The following is a 22,780-nucleotide window of genomic DNA, read 5'->3' as shown; positions in this document are numbered from 1 at the left end:
GAAGTGGCTGCAGGAAGGCAAACAATAAAACGGCAGGCCAGGCACAGAGAAACAGAGTGAAAAGCCTGTCTAACTTCTATATGAAGTTTTGAAAATTTGGCTGGTGGGATCCTTAACCCCAATCAAGCTCCTTGTTTTTTTCCTGATCCCTGCTGGGCTGTGCTGGTATAATACGGAGGATATAAAGAACATTAAGAACGCATTTGTAAAAGGGGGAAAAAAATGTTTTGGATCGAGCAGCATTACCTCCCAGCATTCAAGCAGGTTTGCCACCTTGGAGATTCGCTTCCACAGCGCCATTGGGAACCACCAGGTTTCTCTCCAAGGGGTAAGTGCATGTGCTCTGCTGCCTGTTGTACATGGGGCTTTTGTGCTACTTGGAAGAGGGTTGCTGGGGGAGATCTGTGTGCTAAAGCCTTCTTTCTCCTTTCCTGGTATTTGCCGTTAATCCATCACAAGAAAGTAGTAGAAAACCTCTGGGACTCTCAATATGCGAAATTTCTCCAGAAATACAGCCGCACCCCATCTTGATTCCCCAGTGCTGGCTCAGAGGGCTAAAAAGATGGCCACTACAGAGCTCTCCCAGAAATACTACCCGGGAGGGGGGGCCTCTGCTGATCTTGACACGAGTATCAGCCTCATCCCTGTTGTCTCTCCTGAAGCTGGTCCCCTAACTTCGCAATGCTTGGAGGATCCAGACGCGATGACTCCTGGGGGCGACGCAGTGGCTAGAAAATCCAAGGAACTTAAAAAATATCCTCTATTTTCCAAAGCTAGATTTGGGTTAACATCGGGCATAGAGGGGGTGGAGAGTACTCCACAAACTGCTGAACAACCTGTGGACTCCATTAAGGGGGCATCTCTTTGCAGTGGCAGCATTGTTTTTTTTACAAACTCAAGTACAATCTTCCCCTAGATGGAGTTTACGGATCTACCCGCTTTTGAAGACGATGGGCAGGCAGTTCCTGATAATACTGTATCTTCCGTAGCATCCACAGTAACAGCTGCAGCGCAGTCTAAAGCTGGGATTGAATCAAATTAGAAAAATTCTTCTCAGGATGATAGATCATTTTCTCTGCAATGGGAAGCTAAGAGCCTCCTCAACTAATCCTGGCTGAGATTAGAGAGCTCAAAACTTCTCAATCCACGGAAATCACTGCCATCCATGCCCGCCTCTCTAAAATCGAAGAGAACATGGCTCAGTTTCCAGTGCGACTTCATGAGGCGGAGACAAGAATCTCACAGTTGGAGGACTAGGTTGCTATTATGAACAACAAGGTCGTTGCTTTTCAGAGCCAAAAAGCCAAATGGAGTTCAAATTGAAAAATCACTCGAGGCGCTCTAATCTTCGTATTCAAGGTATTCCAGAGGGCCTCGAGGGGCATCAGACATTACAATGGGTTGATTCGTTCATCAGAAAAAATGTCTTCCCGGAACTTAATGGAGATCTGACTATTATGAGGGCTCACTGGGTGCCAGCGCATCTCACCCTAACGCTAAATTCCCGCAGACAATCCTTGTTACCTTTGGGGATTACAGAGTCAAGGAACACATTCTATCTAAGGCCACAAAGCAGCAACAGTTCACCTCCTCGGATGTCCCATTATGTCGCATTTTCTCTGACATGCTGCCTCCACAGATAAAAGGCGGAAAGAGTTTGTTAAAAAGTTTTTGAAAAACAGGGGACACAGGCAATGTTCATTGCACAACAAAGCAAATTAAAAGTGCTTGTCAAAGGTAGATTTCATGTTTTTTGTAATATTCACAGGAACATTTGCAACAAATGTCTTTGAGCAAGTCCTAGATTTCTTAGCTTAGGGCCTCTATAGTTGCTGTTATAATTAAGTTGTGTATTTGCCCTTTTCTCTGCTTTTCTTTCTTCTCGAGTCTGGTTTTCTATTTTTCTATTTTCCTATTTTGAGTCTTATTCCTTTTTTTTTATCTTTCACATTCTGGTTGAGGGAGGGTGGGGGTATGTAGACCGGCAGCTCCTGGCACAAGGTCATGGTGGCATGTTTGGGGAGTTGGGTAAGCCTGTCAGGTGTGAGTAGGGAAGATGCACTGCTCACCGCAGATTTCAGGGAGGTGGGATTCTCGGGGTGGATTGGGCAGCAAGAGGGAAAAAAGACATCCATTTGTAAAGTCTAGATTCATCCAAATTTTACCTATAAATCTATATTTTGGTAGGGCATGTGTGAGAGCTATGTCAGATCATTCCGTGCAGTGTGTCAATGGATAAAACGGAACTCCTTAAGGTGGTTTCTTTGAATGTAAATGGACTCAATAATAAAAAGAAAATGCGGGCCATTGAATCATGGATTAAGTCAGAATATCCGGACGTTATTTTCATTCAAGAATCTCATATAGCAGAGGGGAAGCTAACAGATTTTTCAATGTGTAGGTCTTGGGGAGCTATCTGGGGCTTCTCCTCCTCTTCTGCAACACATCGCATCACAGCGATTTTCTTGGGCAAAAAATTTCAAGCTAAAGTAGTTAATTTTGTAAGTGATCAGAGAGGAAGGTGGTGTTGGGAGACCTGTAATTTGGGGGATAGATTCTTAACCTTTGCTAGCATTTATACCCCAGTAGAGGATAATCCAGCACCATATGAAGAGTTTTTCCAATGCCTAATACAAACTCACGGGGAAGTGATTATATGGGGAGATTTTAATTTTCTACCAAATCCAAAAATTGTTTCCTCAGCCATTTCTAAAAAAACAATTAAAACCCCAAACTTGTAGAATTATTCAAAATTAAAGGGAAACTCTGGATATAATCGACCCCTGGATGGCAGTATTCCTGACGAAGATTACATATACCTGCTTTTTGGGCAGATTCCGCTCCTCCTCACGCATCAATTTCTTTCTTATATCTGAGACCTTGATTTTTAGTCAGCAGAAAATCCTTCTGAATGGATTTTCAGATCATGCAATGCTCATTTTAGAGCTTGAGTTAGGTAAAATCTCGGCTCGTTATAAGAGATAGACTTTAAATAGGCAATATCTTTCAGAAGAAAATTGGGTATTACTCTGGAAAACAGAGATAAAGGAGTTTCTCGCTAGAAATCACAGGACAGTTCCTCCTCATATTGTCTGGGATGCTCTGAAGGCTTATATTCGGGGCCTAGCTATTGGAAAAGATGCTGAAGGTTCAAGAAAAAAGAAGGAAAAAAAGCTACATTTGAAACAGGAGGCGCAGAGGATCTATGATATTCTTCTGAGTAACCCCTCGGCCCCCAATCAACGAAAACTCATTCAGGCCATACGGGATCTTACGGAAGCTTATTATGTAGAATATGAAATATTTATTAGCGACCATAGGCAAACGGTATATGAAGAGAGCAATTTCACCGGGAGATTACTTGCATGGCAGGCCTATGAGCAGGCCGCAAGTAACCAGATTAGTACTGTCCTGTAACTGGTGCCCAAAGTGAAGATCTAGCGGTTATAGGGGACATAATGCTGCAACATTATAAAAATATTTATGGTCAACAACAACCTATTGATAAGACATCCCTTGACATTTTTCTTCAGAAACAGGAACAGGAAATTTCTGTACTTTCTGAAGCCGATAAAAGTAGAATGATGTGCCCTTTCTCCAGAGAAGAGCTGGGGGATATTATAGAAAATCTCCTGAATAGCAAAGCCTGTGGACCGGACGGTCTCCCGGCCGAGTTTAAAAAAAATAATTCAGATGTCCTTTTAGAATATTTTCTGCTGGTTGCTAATTCAATTTTAGAGGGAGGCCCGATTCCTCCGTCATTCCAAAAAGGGAATGTAGTTAGTTTTTTATTAAAGTGAAAAAACTGTGAAGACCCCAATTCATATCGCCCAATCACACTTTAAAACTCTGACTATAAGATCATCACCAAACTTTTAGCCAATAGATTCAATGCTATAGCCCCAAATTTGATACATTCCGACCAAAATGGGTTAAAAGCAGGGAGACAGTTTGGGACTAACACGCATTATCTAGCAGAATCATTGGATTATTTTGAGACCAAGAAAATTCCAGGCTTGGTTCTTCTGTTAGATGCTGAGAAGGCGTTTGACCTCGTGGTCTGGTAGACTTTATTCTATATCGTCTCCAGTTTTAGTATACCTCCTAAGATCACAGGGTTGATTCAGAGAATATATCTTTTTTTTTTTTGTAAAACATTTTTATTGGCATTTATAAACAATAGTACTACACGCAGGCACAGGCGGTATCGCCAGCATCACAGAGACTTACATATCAGAAGCGCCCGGTCACAGCCCTTTCGGTCTCGCAGTCTCATGGGCCCTCAGGCCATTCGCCGCTTCCCTGAGTGGGGCTGCCGGTGTGTGTTCGGGACCAGTCTCTGGGTATGCCCCCCCAGAGCTCGCAGTGATCGCCTCGCCGCAGGGATGCCATGCAGTGTGATTGAATCCCTGTGAGGGATGTCGTAGAGGCTATAGGAGTGCAGCCAGTGAGTAACCGCGAACTAACTGGGGACAGAGAACTAGGGAATGGGGGTGCACTATGTCGCCTATCCGAAATACTTGTATCTATGCGCTCGAGAGCTGGACCATCGTGCGGGGGAAGGCCGGGGTGGTCGCGGACGCGGAGGCGGGGAGGGGACAGGGGGGGGTGGGGGCATCGATCACAGCCTGTGAGGAATCTGGCGGTGGGACCTGTGGTGTCTGCCCCTGCGAGGCACCAGGTGTTTGGACTGCCTGCGCGTTTCCCAGGGTGGGATCCGGAGTCGCGGGCGCTCCCGAGGGGTCAATCGGCCTTGAGCTCGCCACAGCCGCTGTTTCCTGCGCGAAAGCGTGCATTAACATGGCCCAGGGCATGGAGATCGGGTGTTTGCGCATCCCCCGGGCCTCCTCAGTTCTAAGTGTGGTTTCCTCCGCCTTGCCCCACTTCTTAACTGCTCCCACCCATGCCGCCAGAGGGGGCCCCCCTGGCGTCTTCCAATGCATAGCAATGCATCGTTTAGCGAGGAGCAACACCAGGAAAGCAAATTTCCTTTCCACTTTCTGCGGCTTATGTCGCCCATGAATACCCAACGCACACGCCTCCCATGTGTCCAGGTCCTGAAACCCTGTTATCGTTTTGAGGGCATTGTGAATTGTATGCCAGTAACTGTGGAGCGTCGGACAATCCCAAAACATGTGCTTAAACGAGGCAGCAGGCTCCGGGCATCTGGGGCAGCCAAACACGCCGTTAGGGAAATATTTCTGCAACTTTTCGGGGGTGAGATACGCCCTGTGCAATATATGCAACTGTATGTTCTTAAACCGATAGTTGCGGGACACTTTTTTCGTGTATTCCAGAGCCCTGGTCCACTCCCTGTCATGTAGAGGCCACTGGAAGTCATCCTCCCAGTGTTCTCTAAGGATCACTAACGTAGGACTCCGCAGGGTCCTCACCGCTTTGTAAATCCAAGTGACAAGATGGCGACCCGGCCCCATCTGCAGTATCGCATGGAGAACCGGGTGCGTGGGGGGCTCCGTATCGATCCCCCCCCACTGCCTGCGGCAGTCCGTGAGAAGCTGCCTGTGCCGAAGGAATTGCCCCCCGGGAAGCTCGAAGTCCCCGATCAATGCATCGAAGGTCTGCAAGCTCTCCCCGGAGAACAACATCCCCACCTCCGTCACCGCATGATCCGTCCACACCCGCATCATTTGCTCTGTGTAATACGCCCGACCCCTAGGGAGCCCCACCAGTGGCAGCAGTGGAGAGTACAGGGGAGTACCCCGGCTGAGTCGGTGAACACGCGCCAAGCAGGCGCGCGCCGTCATGACCTGGAGGGGCCGGGATAACGGCGGTGCCGCACCCGGCAGCAGCATGCGATGGACAGCGGGGATTGGAATCCGCCCCGTCTCCGTGAGCAGCTCCTCTTGTGCCCGGCCTGCCGTCCAACGCGACACCCACTGTAATTGGGCGGCAAGGAAATACGCCTCGAATGAGGGAGCCGCCAACCCACCCTGATCAAGGGGCAATTGCAGTTTTGCCAGAGCAATACGCCGGCGGCCGTTGCCCCAAACGAGGGTACCGAGCAGGGTATCCAACTCCCGGAACAGGGATCGCGGGGGAACCACCGGAAGATTGGAGAAGAGGTAAAGCAGGCGCGGGACCAGGATAATCTTCGCGGCGGCTATCTTTCCCGGGACAGCCAAGTGGAGACCCTTCCAGAAATGTACCAGGGATCGGATGTTACCCATCAGTGCGCGGTAATTCCCCTCATAGATATCTTGCGGCGTATGATATAGTTTAACGCCGAGGTATCGAACCACTTGGGGGCTCCACGAGATGTCAGCATCTCCTATTCGTATCGGACCCTGGGGCACGACTTGCGTTAAGGGATAGACAGTGGACTTTGCCCAATTCACCCTAAGGCCAGACACCTCCGCAAAATCATGCAGGATGCGTGATATAGGGGTCAAGTCGATCGTGATGTCACGGACATATATGAGTACGTCATCAGCGTACAATGATACTACGTGGGTAGAATTGCCTATCGGGATGCCCCATTCCTCGCCCGCCCCGCGCAACAGGGTCGCCAGCGGCTCCATCGCCAATGCGAATAGGATGGGGGAGAGGGGGCACCCCTGCCTGGTACCACGTTGGATCGGGAAGGAGTCCGAGATGAGAGGGCCTATGCGCACTCTGGAACTGGGCGAGGAGTAACTGAGCCGAGTGTAACCCAGCAGTTTGGGTCCGAAGCCCATGCGTAGCAGGACCTGAAACAGGTAGGCCCAGGAGAGCGTGTCAAACGCTTTCTCGAGATCCAGCACCAGACACGCTGCCCGAGGGAACCGTTCTCGCACCTGGTCCTGCACGTGGAACAACCGCCGGATATTAGAAGAGGTGTGCCTACCCGGCACGAATCCATTCTGATCCGGGAGGACGAGTCGTGGGAGGATCGTGGAGTACCTGTCCGCCAGGGCCTTCCCATAGATTTTGTAATCCGCTGACAGTAGAGTTATGGGTCGGTAGGAGCCTAGCTGATGCGGGTCTCTATCGGGTTTAAGGAGGGATACTATAACGGATTCGCGCATGGAACGAGGTAGGGCTCCCGCGTCCAGAGCTGCCCGGAGCTGCAATTCTAGTTGAGGGACCAGCTGGGACGCAAAAGTCTGGTAAAATTCAAGGGGGAGGCCATCCAGGCCAGGGGCCTTATGACTGGCTAGCGCCTTCATGGCGTGCCGAATCTCGGCCGCCTTGAGAGGACGATCTAGGTCCAGACGCGTTTCGCGGTCTATGCGGGGAAGCTGAACACGGTCCAGGAACTCAGCCCGGGCATCATCCGACACCGGGGGATGGGGCCTAGTGTACAAGCGCATATAATGCTCTTGAAAGGCCTTGAGTATCCGCCCCTGTGAATACACCAGGGTACCCTGTACATCACGAATGGCCGTAATGGTCGGAAGGCGGGAATCCTGCTGTAGGAGCCATGCCAATAGGGCGCCCGCGCGATCTCCTTCTGTGTGGGCCCTAGCAGCGTATGCCGCGAAATTGAACCGACGCATGCTTGCCAAAGCTGCAGCGTACGCAGTCTCGGCACTGGCTAACGCTGCTGGCGTGGCTTTAGCGGGGTCTGTCTCCTTAGTGAGCGCGGCCAGTGCCCCTTCCGCCCGCTGAATGTCCCCCTCCAGAACCCGTCGGACCCCCGCAATATGACGAATGCAATTGCCGCGCGTGACCACCTTAAAAGCATCCCACTCCGACGCTCGCGTACTGGCCGTGCCGGCGTTCTCCCTAAAATAGTGACTGATGTGGTCCGCCAAGGTTTGTCGGAAGACCGGGTCTTCAAGACTGTCCCGTGGAAGGCGCCAAGTGGGGACGGGGGGATGTGGCGGGCGCCATTGCAATGTTATCGTGTGGGCGTCATGGTCTGATATAGTTCTACCCAGGTAGTCAGCGTCCAGAACGGTAGAGAGGATGGTGGGGGAACAAAGGAAACAGTCCAGGCGCACTCTAAGGTTATGCGGTCTGGAGTGGAACGAGTACAGTTTAGCGGTGGGGTTCCGAGTCCGCCAAGCATCCGCCAGAGACCAATGACGCATCCAGGCCGTGAACCGTTTGGCCTGCGTGACAATAGGGGAAGTGGGGAGGGGCGGGTGAGATCTGTCTAAGATTATGTCTTGTACGCAATTGTAATCGCCCCCCAGGATCCACGGCACCTGCGCGTATGCGCTCAAGGGATTGGACAGTGTGTCCCAGAATGTAGATTGATCAACGTTCGGCCCATAGACGCTGCCTAGTAATACCGTCTGGCCGTCTAACCGACCGAGTAATAGTACATAGCGACCCTCCGGATCTATTACTTGCGACAATTCCTGAAAGGGCACTCCCGGGCGCACCCATATGAGGGCACCGCGGGCGAATGCGGAGTAAGTTGTGGCATAAAGGGCCCCCCGCCAGCGTCTGCGCAGCTTTGTCACCTCCCCCGCCGTTAGGTGTGTCTCCTGCAGGATTGCAATTTGTGCCTAGTGGCGCTTGATGTATGCGTAAATGGAGTATCGCTTGCGCGCTGTATGCATGCCCCGCACATTCAGTGTAAGGATTGTGGTTTTACCGGCTTGCGCCATCAGTACCCGTGTCTAGTGTACGTCGCGGGGCAGGTCAGTCGGGTCCCCCCAGGGGGGCCCCCGGCGCTAATCCCTGCGTCCCACCCCCGTGGGTCCAGTGCATCAACGCAGCAGCTCAGCGGCGCGTGGGTAGGGACATAGTGCAGTAGGTGTGCGTAGGAAGGGAAGGGGAAACTAGGGTGAGGCGAACGTAACTTGCCCCAACACGGGGAACATATTGCCAGGCGCGATACGTCCAAACTGACTCTCGAATTGCATGAGAGCATGAACCTATTAATGAAGGGGGGTCGACTGGCGGCTGCTGAAGGCTCTACAAGCGGGCTATGTGCAGTATCTATGGCTAGCCACGTGGGCAATGTGAGCGCTGTAGGGGATGAAAGTGCCCGAGGCAACGGGGGAAACGCCATGAGCGCCGGGCCGGCAAATACACAGGGTGGGGAGTATCACCCTCCGCTGCGGATGTGTGGCCCTCTACACAGAGCTAGTCATATCAGATCGTCAGCTGTTCGCGGGGTGACTGAAGGCAGAGCCCCCGAGTCCACTCCGGACTGTGTCGCCTCACTGTCCTCTTCTTCCTCTGACGTGAAGACATGGGGGGCACGCTCCAAGTCCGTCGCCGGGGAGGCCGGGCAAAGGCCCGCCGCCGCCTTGAGGGCCTGGCGCCGTTCCTGGACGATCTGCTCTAAGTCCGGTGATCCCAAAGTGTGCGGCGGCCCCCCGGGGGTACCCGGGCGTCGTCGTCTCCGTGAGCGCTGCCTCCTCTGTCCCCCCACCTTCGCTCGTTGTTCTTGAGGGCGACCGGTCCGCCGGCCCCCATACAGTTCTGGTCCGCCCAGTCGTGCGCCTCCTCCGGCGCCGCGAAGAAGTGGGTGACACCGCCGTGGATGATCTTCAGACGGGCCGGGGATAGGAGAGAGTATTGTATGTTTTCTGCTCTAAGGCGCCGTTTCACCTCCAGGAAGGACGCCCGTTGGCGTTGGACCGCACGCGAGTAGTCGGGAAAGATCATGACAGTCTTATTCTCGACGCGTAGCGGGCCCACCTGCCGGGCCGCCCGCAGCACCGCATCTCGGTCCCTGAAGTGGAGGAATTTGGCCAGCATCGGGCAAGGTGGGGCTCCTGGCTGCGGCCGACGAGCCGGCACACGGTGCGCCCGCTCGACAGAGAAGTAGGCCGTGTGGTCTGTGTCAGGGGTGAACGATTTAGTCCAGGTTTCGACGTACTCCACCGCATCTGCCCGTTCAATTCCCTCCGGCAGCCCAATGACGCGAATGTTGCAGCGTCGAGACCGCCCCTCCAGGTCATCAACGCGCTCTTCCATGGTGGACATACGACTCATCAAAGCGTGCATCGATTCCCGGTGTGCGTCCACCATAGGTTGGATGTCGGCGACTGCTTTGGCGTTGTCCGTGACTCTATCTGCCAGTTTACGGTGGTCATCCCGGAGGAGATTGACGTCCGTAGTTAGGGTGCCCAACTGCTGCTCCAAGGATAGCCGCGACTGTTCAATCGCCTCCAGGACCCGATCCAGCTTGGTCGACAAGGAGGGCTCCCCATTCGATCCTGCGGCCACCGGGGTCCCTCCGCGCGTGCTGGCCGGGACCCCTGATGCTGCCCCCGGCTTGGTCTTGCCCATGGTGTCCCCCAGGAGGGCTATCGCAGACGCGAAACGGGCACAGTGTCCGGGATAGGTGTGGTCGTGGCAGGCCCTGAGCCCTCTGGCGCTCCGCCGCTACCCATTTTCACCTGGCGCCACTGCCGGGCCGTATCGCTTGTGGAGTAGGAGGGCAAAGCAGTCACCAGTTCCCGCTTGCCTGCGGCCAGAGCCCTCCTCCGCGTGTCCCCGGGCCAGACTCCGCCGCCGGATCAGCAGTACTCGGTCCGGGAGACTGAGTCGAGTGCAGCGCCTCGTGGATCTCCCGCCGTCTCTCCTGTACTCCAGACAGACCCCTGGGGGGTTCGCCGCAATTAGTGCGGGCTCCAGGCAGCACCCCCGAGTCACAAAAACTGGCGTGCAACACTCTACAGTCTCGCCGCTCCACCTCCCAGGTCACTATGCCAGGATGTCTTTGGTCGCCATCTTAAAGTCAGGCATACGCCTCTGTAGGCACCACCGGAGGCCTCCCCACGTGGGAGTCGCCCCCCCCGGCGTCACTTTCCGAACTGTGCACCACCGCGCGGGCTAACCTGCTTCACAGCCTCCAGTGTCGCACTGCACGTCCAGGTCTCCCTCCGGTCACCTCCCTGCCGCGTTGGTCGACAGTGGCGTCAGTCCCTGCTGGCCAGTACTTGCTGCCACAGCACCCCTCGTCGGGTCTCACCCCCTCTCAGCTTCAGTGGCGCCCCGACTCACCGCCAATGTCCGCCACACGGGGGTGGGTTTACAGGGGGGGCTCACCGGCGCCCCCGGGGCACCGGAACCCGTGGTTCGTCACAGCAGCTCCCTCGCTCCGGGAAATCCGCTCCCGGGGCAGTCAGCTGGCCCCTGCGGGGAGCGGGATCTCCACCTCCAGTGCTCCGATCCCGGGCTCGCAGTTCATCAGTGGCTGCGGCGGAGCCGGGCGGGCGCCATTTTGCGGTCCACTCCTCCTCGTCTGATCAGCTCCCGCCTCGGAATCTGGGTGCCCAGGTGCCGCTCCGCTATCGTGCCACCAGCACCAGACTCCCCGCACCTCAGGGAAGCCTCAGAGTGTTGTAGATCGCCCCCAGGCTCCGCGAGAACAGGCGAGGTGAAAGCCCGATCTCGGAGCCTCAGCAAGCCGCGTCCGTCTCGGCGGCCATCTTAGCCACGCCCTCTTCAGAGAATATATCTTAACGCAGAAGCCAATATTATTGTTAATGCCTCCGAGGTAGGACAAATCAGTGTAAAACGAGAGACCAGACAAGGCTGTCCATAGTCCCTTGTTTTATTCGCTTTTTTATTGAACCTTTGGCTATTGCTATTCGAAACAATGCAAATAGTCGAACTTTATTGCACTATAGACACTTATTCTACAGCACTTGGGACTAACACTCATTATCTAGCAAAAGCGTTGGATTATTTCGAGACCAAGAGAATTCACTATAGACACTTTAGATTCCTTTAAAAAAAATGGCTTAAGTCAACAGGACAAAAACATTATTCATGACTTATATGTTGATATTTTTGCATAATTTATTGGACCTAATGCACCATAGATACCTTAAATTGTTTTAGATCTGGCAGGCGACGTTGCATTTGATTTTCAGTCCGCCAAATCACCATTAGTAGCCTTAATATTCGGCAATATTTTCAGCTTTTACCCAGACTTATATTTTACTGGTTGATGAGCACTCTATTGATTATCTAATTATTGATGAAAGATGTATCTGATCTCTAATTGTTTGTCTAATCTAAGGTTATTCTTTTTTCTTCTGACTATGTAACCCGTTCTCAACTGACTTTCTATGATCAATATGGCTATTGTGTAAGGTTTTATTATTGGATATTTGTATTGTGTTATTTGAATGAATTTGTAAACTCTTGCTAGATCTCAAATTAAAAAAAGCAACACACAGTCAGTAGAACAAGCACACTTACATAAGCATCCTCAACTGAGTTTGTCAGTGATTGTTTACACAGCAATGACATTTTTGATTATTTTGTGGCTCCTAAAAGGTGATATCAAAGACCTACAAATGTTTGTGGGCAGTATGATAATTGCTTTATGTAAACACAGATCCCCTCTGTAATATGCATTTGCTAGATGAGCAGTTCCCGAAAAGAAATGTAAAAAATTCATAACCAGTGAATGACTTCGAGCCTAATGCATTTTGAAAGGAGTCGTCTATTTTCCACTCAGATTTATACAAACGACCAGGGAATATTAAACAGCTAAGTGGGATTTGACTTGCATTTTTCTTTTTTCTATCTGAGTTATGAATTCAGCAAGAAACAGTATGAAGAACAGTGCAGCTTAGCTAACTGGCCACTTTGTGACATTTTTAAAAACACCCACAGACCAACAGAGGTTTAAGCAGTAATATGACTCGAGGACTGGCATTCAGTTTCCAGGACCACGTGTCGCTTTTCTCAGGGGTCAGGTGACGTCAGACACATTGCAGAGGCATCAAACTGCTTGGTTTTGCTCCATGAAGGGCCCATTATCCAGCAGCACCAGGGTCAGCCTTGAAATGTCACATTTCCATCTGATTGTTTTCAGAGAAGTATTGAATTTTCTTAAACTGTGTTGGATTTGGAATTTCCAGGAAAGCTACATTTATTTTCGTACAGAGCCCTGGAGTATTGTTTCAAATCAAGGAAGGTCTTTTCATCTTCTTCTTTGATGGGTTTTGCGCAACAAAACGTGGTAAATGTAAAGAGGGTAGGACTGGCCTAAATGACACCTTGGAAGTGACAGACGGACGTTTTTAGGTCTCGCTGAGCCCAGCGCATGCGCTGGCTCGGAGAGACATTTTGTATGTGAGTTTACAAAGTGCTGCTGGCTGGCCTAGCGCTTGCGTTCATGCGATCGAGCACGCGCGAACCGCCAGTCTTCAGCAGCACTTTGAAAACTTATCAAAGCAGGCATCCTTCCCTGCAGCGACCATCTGGCTCGCCTCTCCGCTCCTCCCTCTTGGCCCCTGCGCATCTTCATTTATTACCTCTCAGTAAACAAGCTTCAAAGGGGCTGCTATCATCATTCACACCTCCCATGCTTAGCAGGCAGAGCGGTGCCCATTTGCCTTGCATACTTTTGAGATTAAGGATGCACTTCCAGGTAGAATTAAAGGTGGTTTTATTAAGATACAAAGGACAAACCCCCAGAAGATCTTCTCAGCTCCACAGCCAAGGCTCACTGAGGACTCAACAATCTAGAATCCCCTGAGACACCTTGTTGCTAAGCGACCCAGCATTTACAAGCATATTGAATAAAGCAATACTAACATTACATTAAAATATAACACATCTCCCTTTTTATATACAGACAAAATTACCAAGTTTAACATTTCCATCACAAGTACTTTCCTAAAAATAACATAACCTAAACAGAATAAAATAAAAACAAATAATGCACTATGATGGGAACATTAATCGCACACATAGTCTTCCAACTTCTTTGGTTTGGACTTGACACGTCCACTAGGAATTCTTTTGAACTCTACAGGTGCATCACTAACACAGGAATTCTTTTCTAGCCATAATTTTACATTTGGCAATTCTTCTTGTGTTCCACCAATTTCCATCGGATAATTTAACTAAATTACTCTTGACACATACCACTTCTTTAGGTTCAGAATATTTTGACCCACCTTTTCTTGACACTTTCCCTAAACACGATCTTACATAATCACCCTTTACAATAACATTGGAAATTTTGGTAATCCTATCATTATGCCTTTTCCGATATTCATCTTGATGCTTCTCAACCTTGGTACGCACATCACTAATCTCAACATTCTTCTTACCACTCCTTCCCATCCATGCTGGAACCGAAATGGTACAAGGCACCCTTCCTTTGAGTAAACTAAAAAGAGTCTCACCAGTGGCTGAATGAGGTGTGGTTCTGTAGTTCCATAATAACCCTTTTACCTCAACTTTCCAATTTTTATTTGTGGACACACACATTTGGATGCTATCCCCCAAAACCCGGTTGAAGCGATCCACCAAACCATTACCCCTGGGATGATACACTGGTGTCCTCAAATGTCTAATGCCTAACTTATTTAGAAAAACTCCAAATTCCTCAGAAGTAAATTGAGGTCCATTGTCCGACAAAATCTCCGCAGGACACCCCTCTCTTCTAAATATCTCATCACAAAATGCAATCACATTGCTAGATTTGACTTCACTAACAAATGCAACCTCCGGCCACTTTGAATGATAATCCATCATCACAATAGCATACCTCTCTGATGCCGACAAACAATCAAATGGTCCACATTTGTCAATTCCCAATCTTTCCCATGGTTTATCGGGTAATCTGATGGGAGTGATAGGAGTCTCCCTCATGTGGTAAATAATTTAATTACCGGGACTTAATTTGATACAGAACATAATAAAAATAGCTCAATAAATAAGAGGCAGAATCCGTGGTATTAGAGGTTAGGAACGGGCTTTATTCCAATGGACGATTTCGAAATCGTGGACTCCAGGTTCCATCACCACGGAGGCTCAGGAAGTGAAGTACATACATTATTGATAATTAATAACTTTTATACAATAGGCATTACAGCGAAGCAAATGCAAGAGGCGTAACAATTGATAGCAAAGATAACATTTCACATGCGTAGCTGAAGGAGGCGTAATTGGGAGTAACAAGGAAACGTCATTGGTTGTGATGTTACATATGGGTGGATCTATGAAATAATTTCGCAATGTCAGCAGAAATATTTTGCAGAGATGCGCGCGCAGCAGCATGACGTGTGATTGACGTGCAGCTAGGGGGTGAAGGGGACTTGACATTTAGCTCTACATGTGGCGACAGATGTCTGGAGGGTCAAGTCAACCTAATCCTAAATCATATCTAACATCCTATGTTTAAAGAACTATGTTATCCAAAAGAGAGGCCTTCTTGGAGTAGAATCTTATTCTATACTGACTATACTGACTGTTAGTGCGTGTACAAGCGTCTAAGTGTCTACACTAGATGCGAGGGCAGGAATCTTCCATAGTAACAGGGCTATGAATTACTTGCATAAAGACAGAGAAGCCGGGCCTTTGCTCGGTAGCTGGCAGAATGTTTACTTAAGCTACTAGACAGGAATGCATTGGGCAGGGAGCGGAGCAGATAATTTCCGAAGGTGAAATACAGTTCTTGGCAGGCAGCAAGCTGATGTCAGGCATCGTGAGCCGCACAGAGGATGAGACAAAGTTCATGGTCACAGATGCAGGCTCGGACTGGAGCTTCAGAGGTAGAAAGCAGGAAAAGCTTGATGACAGAATCAGGGCCTACTCGTCTGAACTGCAAAATGGCATAAGTGAACCATATAAAGGCGGTGGCCTTTCGTACTTAGGAATGGAATATCCGGCTCATTCATGGCGGATCTAAAAGAGGACATGTTAACGGTGGACGCACATGTATTTGCGTCTTCATAACTGGAACTGGAGGGAACATACATGTACTTGTAACATGCACATAGAACCGTTGGGGTCCAAGATAGGGGACATAATTGACCAGAAAAATCCATATTTCCACATTCCCTCCTTGTCCCCTACTTGCCCGTCAAGAGATATCAATCTTCATTAATCCATTGATCTGTTCATATAGCATCATTTGTTCTTCTTTCTTCTTCCGGGATCTTGAATGAAAATCTTGATGTGGAATGCACGATGTGGCACACAGACCACAAATCGCTGGTCCACATTGCAGGCATAAGCAGCAACTGAATAGTATGAGAAGGCCAATACCTAGGAAGGATAGAACTCTCCATCCCCAGGCTGATAACACGCTCCAAAACCACCCGGACCAAGTCCAAGTGCCTGGATTCTGGTGTATCTGGCTCACAATCTTATGAAGGCGCGTTATGGCTTTATATACAGATGGCGAATTTTCTGGTATGAATACGCAACAACTTGATCCGATGACCCTACAAGCTCCGCCCCTATCGGCCAGGATGACGTCAAGGACAAGACGATTTTGAAGTACAACAATCCGCATAGCAGACTGCTCTTCTGTTAAATTGCCTAAGGCGGAAATAGTTTCGTTCACTACTGCTTCCAGTGTTCTAGTTAATCTACGTATCAGCTTACTATTAGTAACGGTACCTATATAGGGAAAGAGACCTTTATTGAAATCTGTGTATTTTTCCCATGCTGTTTCAGTGTAATCGACTATTGGGAGATCTCTCCTTTCTCTATTGTGTACTAAATGAGTATTTCTGTGATAATCAGGAGGAGCTAGAAAAACAGGTGGCAAAAGGAATCCAATGTAGCAGGTACCATCCCAGTCTAGAGGCAAACGTACATATGCCGTCTGACCACATATAAAATAGGAATGGCGGGAAGCTCTAAATGTCGATTTGCCTTGATCACTGAATTCTATTACAATGGTGCATCTACTATGGCCCATATGTATGGAACCATTCTTTCTTACACATAATTCACCTTTTACTGGAAATACTGACATGGCGGGCAAACTTGGATTAGCTTCGGATTCGACATTCAAGATCAGGAGATTAAGCGTAAAATTACCTAATCCATATACTTCATTTTCTAGATCAGTTCCTGTTCTTTTGGGAAGTCCCTCCTTGTTGGGGTGGCAGACTTTAAGTAAAACTAAGTTCAGATTTCCCCATACCCCATTGTCTTGATAAACTGCGGAGTTCGAATCTTGGGAATTAAGTAAACTAAACCATGCTCCACAGGAGCCGTTGTGTGTGAACGGGTATGGAAAAAGAGGTAGAATTCCTTTATAGTTCTGATAGGGAGGGAGTCGGCCACATATCCAACAATTTGTAGCATTGCTAACCTGATGGGAATGATGTAACATACTAATAAAAGTGTTATTGCGCAGCGCAAATCTGTATGACAATTCATGCGGAGGTAATTCACTAAAAGAATGTTCAGCAGTAACATTATAAACATGTCTAAAAATAGGATAACATATGTGCAACAATATACTTGCAGTAATTATTAAAAGACTTAGGAAAAACAAAATCAATAACGTCACTGTGCAATGACTACGCAGTGATTTACAGTATGTATGTCGTTTCAACATTTTTCGGGTTCTTTCTCTATTCAGATCTAAGGGATACATGTCAGAGACAAATTCAACCGCTTCACCTTGGAGAGGACTTAAACAATCAAATTTCCTGACTGATTAGATCTGAGTTTTAGTTTATAATGTTCGTGACTACCTGAGTCAACCAAAGGAAGTTTTGAGTCAATGGGTGAAGACACACGAGGTGTAGTTTTTATATCTGATGGTAATCCATAAAATTTCTTGATATGACTTGAATGTACCCAGCCTTTTCTGCCTTCGATCTTCACGGCTGTCCTTGTGGTGAGCAAGACCAATTGAGGCGACTTCCACCTAGGATCCAGCTGAGTCTTTCGATCAAAGTTCCTCACTAAAACGAGATCCCCCGGAATTACGTCGTGGGGTTTCACCTCAGTGTTGTCAGGAAAAGCTGCAGCTACCTGTGAACGACAAGATTGTAGTGCAGACATCAAGGAAGCCAAATAATCTGTCAGCATATTACAGTCAATATCAGTTATTTTACGTGGTATAGGCGTCCCCCACATATTTGGTGGTCTGCCAAAGATCACCTCATACGGGGATAGCCCTGTTCGAGAGTGTGCTACCATTCTCATGTAAAAGAGTGCAACTGGTAATGCTACTACCCAGTCGACACCTTTCTCCCTGCATATTTTGGACAATCTAATTTTCAGGGTCTGATTATGTCTTTCCACGAGACCTGCTGCCTCGGGGTGTCGGACACAGTGGAATTTCCACTGATAACCTAACAAAAGTGAAACGTGTTTCATTAGTTCGGATGAGAACGGCTGGCCGTTATCTGAGTAGACAGCACGTGGTAAACCGTATCGTGGGAAGAATTCTCGAACTAACTGTTTGGCAGTGGTCGGGGCAGTGTAATCTGAAACCGGGTACGCCTCTGTCCAAAGGGAAAGAGCACAGACAACTACGAGAACATATTTGAATCCTCGACATCGTTCCATCTGGATATAATCCATCTGGAGAATTTCAAAAGGGTGGTCAGGAGGCTGAAATCCACCCTGCTCTACGGGAATGCTTTTTCCTGGGTTGAACTGACAACAGATCATACAGGTACGGACTTTTTGTTTGGCTGCTGCTCGTAAATGTTTGTTGAACCAAATGTGTTGAATGCTGTCTAGCATAGCTTTTTCTCCTAGATGTGCTGGACTATGGATAGTGTTAATAATGACTTGGACCATTGAATCAGGAAGGAACCACACAGATTTTTCCTTCGTCATCCATCCTTGATCCGTTTGGATCCCTCCTAATTCAGTCCATTTCCTTATTTCGTCTGGAGTAGCATGTGTCTGTATGTCCATTACATCAAGAGCGGGATCCTTAACCATCATGCAATGTGTTGGTGTCTGGACTATTGTCTTTGTCATGTCGGATGTTTGAGTTTGAGCAAATCTGTTTAGCTGTTCTGTCAGCTAGATCATTGCCTTGAGAAATGATATCAGTAATTTTCGTATGAGCTTTACATTTCATAATCGATATTGCAATGGGTAGATGTATTGCATCTAATAAGGCATGAATGAGGGGTCCGTGCTGAATGTGGGCACCGTGAGAAGTTAAATAACCTCTCTCTCGCCACAGCACGCCGAAGTCATGTACAACTCCGAATGCATAACGTGAATCAGTGTATATGTTGACTTTTTTATTTGTGGCTTGAATACAGGCTTGTGTCAGAGCGATGAGCTCTGCTGCTTGAGCGGACAAGGTATTTATACACTTTGTTTCAATAATTTCAGTGTCTGTTGTGACTGCATAAGCGGCCACTAACTCTCCTGTACCTGTTCTCATACATGAACCATCTACATACAACGTCAGGTCTGGATCTGACAATGGGACATCTGTCAAGTCTTGTCTGGGTTTCGTCGTTATTGTAATAACTTCAATACAGTCATGAGCTAGTGGGTCTGTTCAATTTACAGGTAAAAGTGTGGCAGGATTCAATGTGTTACAACGTCTGATTTCTATATGTGGCTGAAACAATGTTAATTCGTAACCTGTAAGTCGCGCTATAGTCAAGTGTTGTGTTTGCGTTCGATTCACAAGAACCTCTATTGCATGTGGTACTTGGACTGTCAATAGATGCCCTAACACTATGGCATCGCTTTGTCTGATTGCTAAAGCTGTCGCTGCCACTGATTTCAGGCACGCAGGCAGAGCCTGAGCTACGGGATCTAATGTACTAGAAAAATAAGCACACGGTTTGTGTGATCCTGCTTGTTCCTGTGTGAGTACTGACAAGGCAGTACCTTCTCGTTCTGTAACAAAGAGTGTAAAATGTTTTCTGTAACATGGTGTTGCTAAAACAGGTGCTTGGCATAGAGCTTTCTTTAAGCTTTCAAAAGCTAGTGTGTGTTCCTGAGTCCAAGGGAGGACAGTCGATGTGGCTGCCTCCTGTGTTGTTAATTGAATGAGTGGTTTTGCTAGAAATGCATACTGAGGGATCCACTGCCTACAATATGAAGTGAGGCCTATGAAAGCCCGCACCTCCTTTTGTGTCTTGGGTGTTGGCATATTTGCAATTAGCTGGATGCGATCTGGTGTAAGCTGCCTTCCCTCCTTGGACAGCGAGTGACCAAGGTAAATAACTCGCTGGACACAGAATTGCAGCTTAGAAGGGGACACCTTGTGCCCCTTTTCGGCTAGAAATTGTAAAACCGTCAGTGATGCTTTTTCACATTCAGGTTCGCTTCGGGCGGTGATCAGCAGATCATCGACATATTGAAGCAGAGCAGTGTTGACTGGCATGTGTATACTGTCAAGTTCTCGTTTCAGTGCTTGGCTATAGATGCTGGGGCTTTCTGTAAATCCTTGAGGTGCGCGTGTGAATTTAAAGCTACGTCCATTTAAACTGAATCCGAACAAGTATTGACTTTCTGGATCTATTGGGACGCTGAAAAAGGCATTCTTGAGATCAATTACAGTAAAGAACGTTGCTTCGGAATCAATAGCTGTCAGTAATGAAGAGATGTCTGGAACTACGGGGTATTGTGGTACAATACATTTATTTAATTCGCGCAGATCAATAACCAATCGATATACTGGGGGAGCCTTTGGATCAGTTCGTTTAAGAATCGGAATTATCGGTGAATTACATATATTGGAGTCGGTCTCCACAACCACTCCTTGGCCAATAAGCTCGTCAATGATTTGCAGTAAAGCCATTACAGCATCTGGGGGTAACTTATATTGTCGCATTCGTGGTAGTACCACTCCTGCCTTTAGTGTGACTCGATATGGTGTAATGTTCATGCAACCAACATCTGTAGGGCCTTGTGCCCATAAATGTGTGGGTAAAGTCTGCAGTCGGGAATCCATATCTCGAGACACATAGTGACCTTTGAAATCACGTAAAAACAATCTTACTCCTTCCGGAGAACAACATATTATAGCTCCTAGAGCTTTCAGTGTTCTTATACCTAACAAGTTTTCTGGACATGATTTAGTAAGCAATAAATCTGTAGTTCTGGTCAAGGGTCCTATCGTAAGTGCAAGAGGCTGTGATACTTCATTAACAATAGGTTTTCCTGAAAAACCAAGGGAAATATTCTGTGAGCCTGAGCCTCTTTGCCGGGCACAGGGTCATATCTACAATCTATAAGAAGTTCCTTAAGTGTGCGGGAATTTATGAGTTTGGGGGTACGTGGATGTGCTGACTCTTGAAAGGTAAGTTTATTTATTCTGGGTGGCGTAGAAAAAATATTGGTAGCACCTCCAGTAGCCCCGTCTGGAGTATCGGGCGTGAAAGGATTCGTAGAACGCGATACAGCAACTATAGGTGTGGACACAGCTATAGAAGTAGCTGTAGGAACAGATGTGGAAACGGACGTGCTTGCCGGAACTTGTGTCAGGATTTGATGCTGTAAGGATATAGATACAGGATCTTGGCGTTGAACCTCCCCGGCCAACGGTCTATGTGGGGCGGGGTTAGCATACTCGGGAGCTGCGTCATCTAAATATGAGGAAAGAAAAACATCTTCTGCGGTTCTAGGATGCCCCTTAGGATGTACTTTTATTGGAAATAATGGGGGTGGCAAGTCTTTTGGTATCCCCGCAGTAGCCTTAGGTAATCCTTCGGCCAGAAGGGGATACATACCCTTCATAAGGGCATGTCTTTGTCTGTCTACTTGTTCTGATTTCACTCGTGTACCTTCTTCAATTAATAGATTTTCTTGAACTTTATTTGAATTCTCTTTACTCTTCTCTTCCTGTCTACGTGCTTTTTCTGTACGTCTATACGATTCTTTACGCCATAATTCAATGGCGTCTTTCTGTGATTGTCTAGCTTTCTTTTTCCATAATTCTTCCTCTACTTTCACGATGCACTCTGCATCCCAGGTCCCAGCTGCGGGCCACCTCTGACTTTCTGGTAATTCCTTAGTGTAGTCTACCCATAGATCAAGAAATAATATAGCGTCTAGGCCGTGTTTATGATACATGAAGTACCCTGGAGTGTCCCTAGGAGGAATAGGAACAGCTTCTTCGAGTACCCCTTTTCTAGTTGTGATCTGTCTTAGTTTCGAAAAGAGCGGCATATTGAGAACTGGTCTGATACTTGGTCTTGAGCAAACTTAATACAATAAAACACAATAATGAACAGTCATTCATACCACAATATGCAGGACATATCAATACATTTAACATTTAACATTTAAATGAGCAACGGTGATGATGACGATGATCTAAGAAAAACTTAATCACTAAACATAATACTCGGCATTTAACTGAATTATTCTGAATTTATATACTTGATATACTAGATATACTGCTAAACAGTACAGATACACTGCTAAAACAGTGCAGACCGGATTTGTGTACCCAAACCCGTCTGGACCGGCACAACTTATGTGCACGCCAGAACGCCTCCCCAGTAATGGTACTCACCGGGTAGCTCGGAACGGAAGGCCTCGGAACGGAACTGAACTGAACTGGACCGGACTGGACTCGACTCGACAACTTCGGACACTTCAGGACATCGGAAACCTGGTGGGCCTCTGTATACCTCGGATCTTGCTCTCTCAGCTAGGCTCTGGTCGGGATACTTCGCGCTTCTCACCGCCTCGTCTGGGTGTTGATCGCAGCCTCAGTCGCCCCCGCTTGACCGGAGGGAGATACAGGAAATCCTGCTGGTACGCGTTGTTGTCCGTCCAGCTGTGGCAGGAGACCGGGCCTGCAACGCACCGCCGGCGCGTGAGATGAGAAAGTGTCCCTATTCGGGCGCCATTTATGTGGTAAATAATTTAATTACCGGGACTTAATTTGATACAGAACATAATAAAAATAGCTCAATAAATAAGAGGCAGAATCCGTGGTATTAGAGGTTAGGAACGGGCTTTATTCCAATGGACGATTTCGAAATCGTGGACTCCAGGTTCCATCACCACGGAGGCTCAGGAAGTGAAGTACATACATTATTGATAATTAATAACTTTTATACAATAGGCATTACAGCGAAGCAAATGCAAGAGGCGTAACAATTGATAGCAAAGATAACATTTCACATGCGTAGCTGAAGGAGGCGTAATTGGGAGT

Source organism: Triturus cristatus, chromosome 3_1 (genome assembly GCF_964204655.1).
Source record: "Triturus cristatus chromosome 3_1, aTriCri1.1, whole genome shotgun sequence".
NCBI lineage: Eukaryota > Metazoa > Chordata > Amphibia > Caudata > Salamandridae > Triturus > Triturus cristatus.
The sequence above is the reverse complement of the archived record's forward strand: the minus strand, read 5'-3'. Positions refer to the sequence as shown.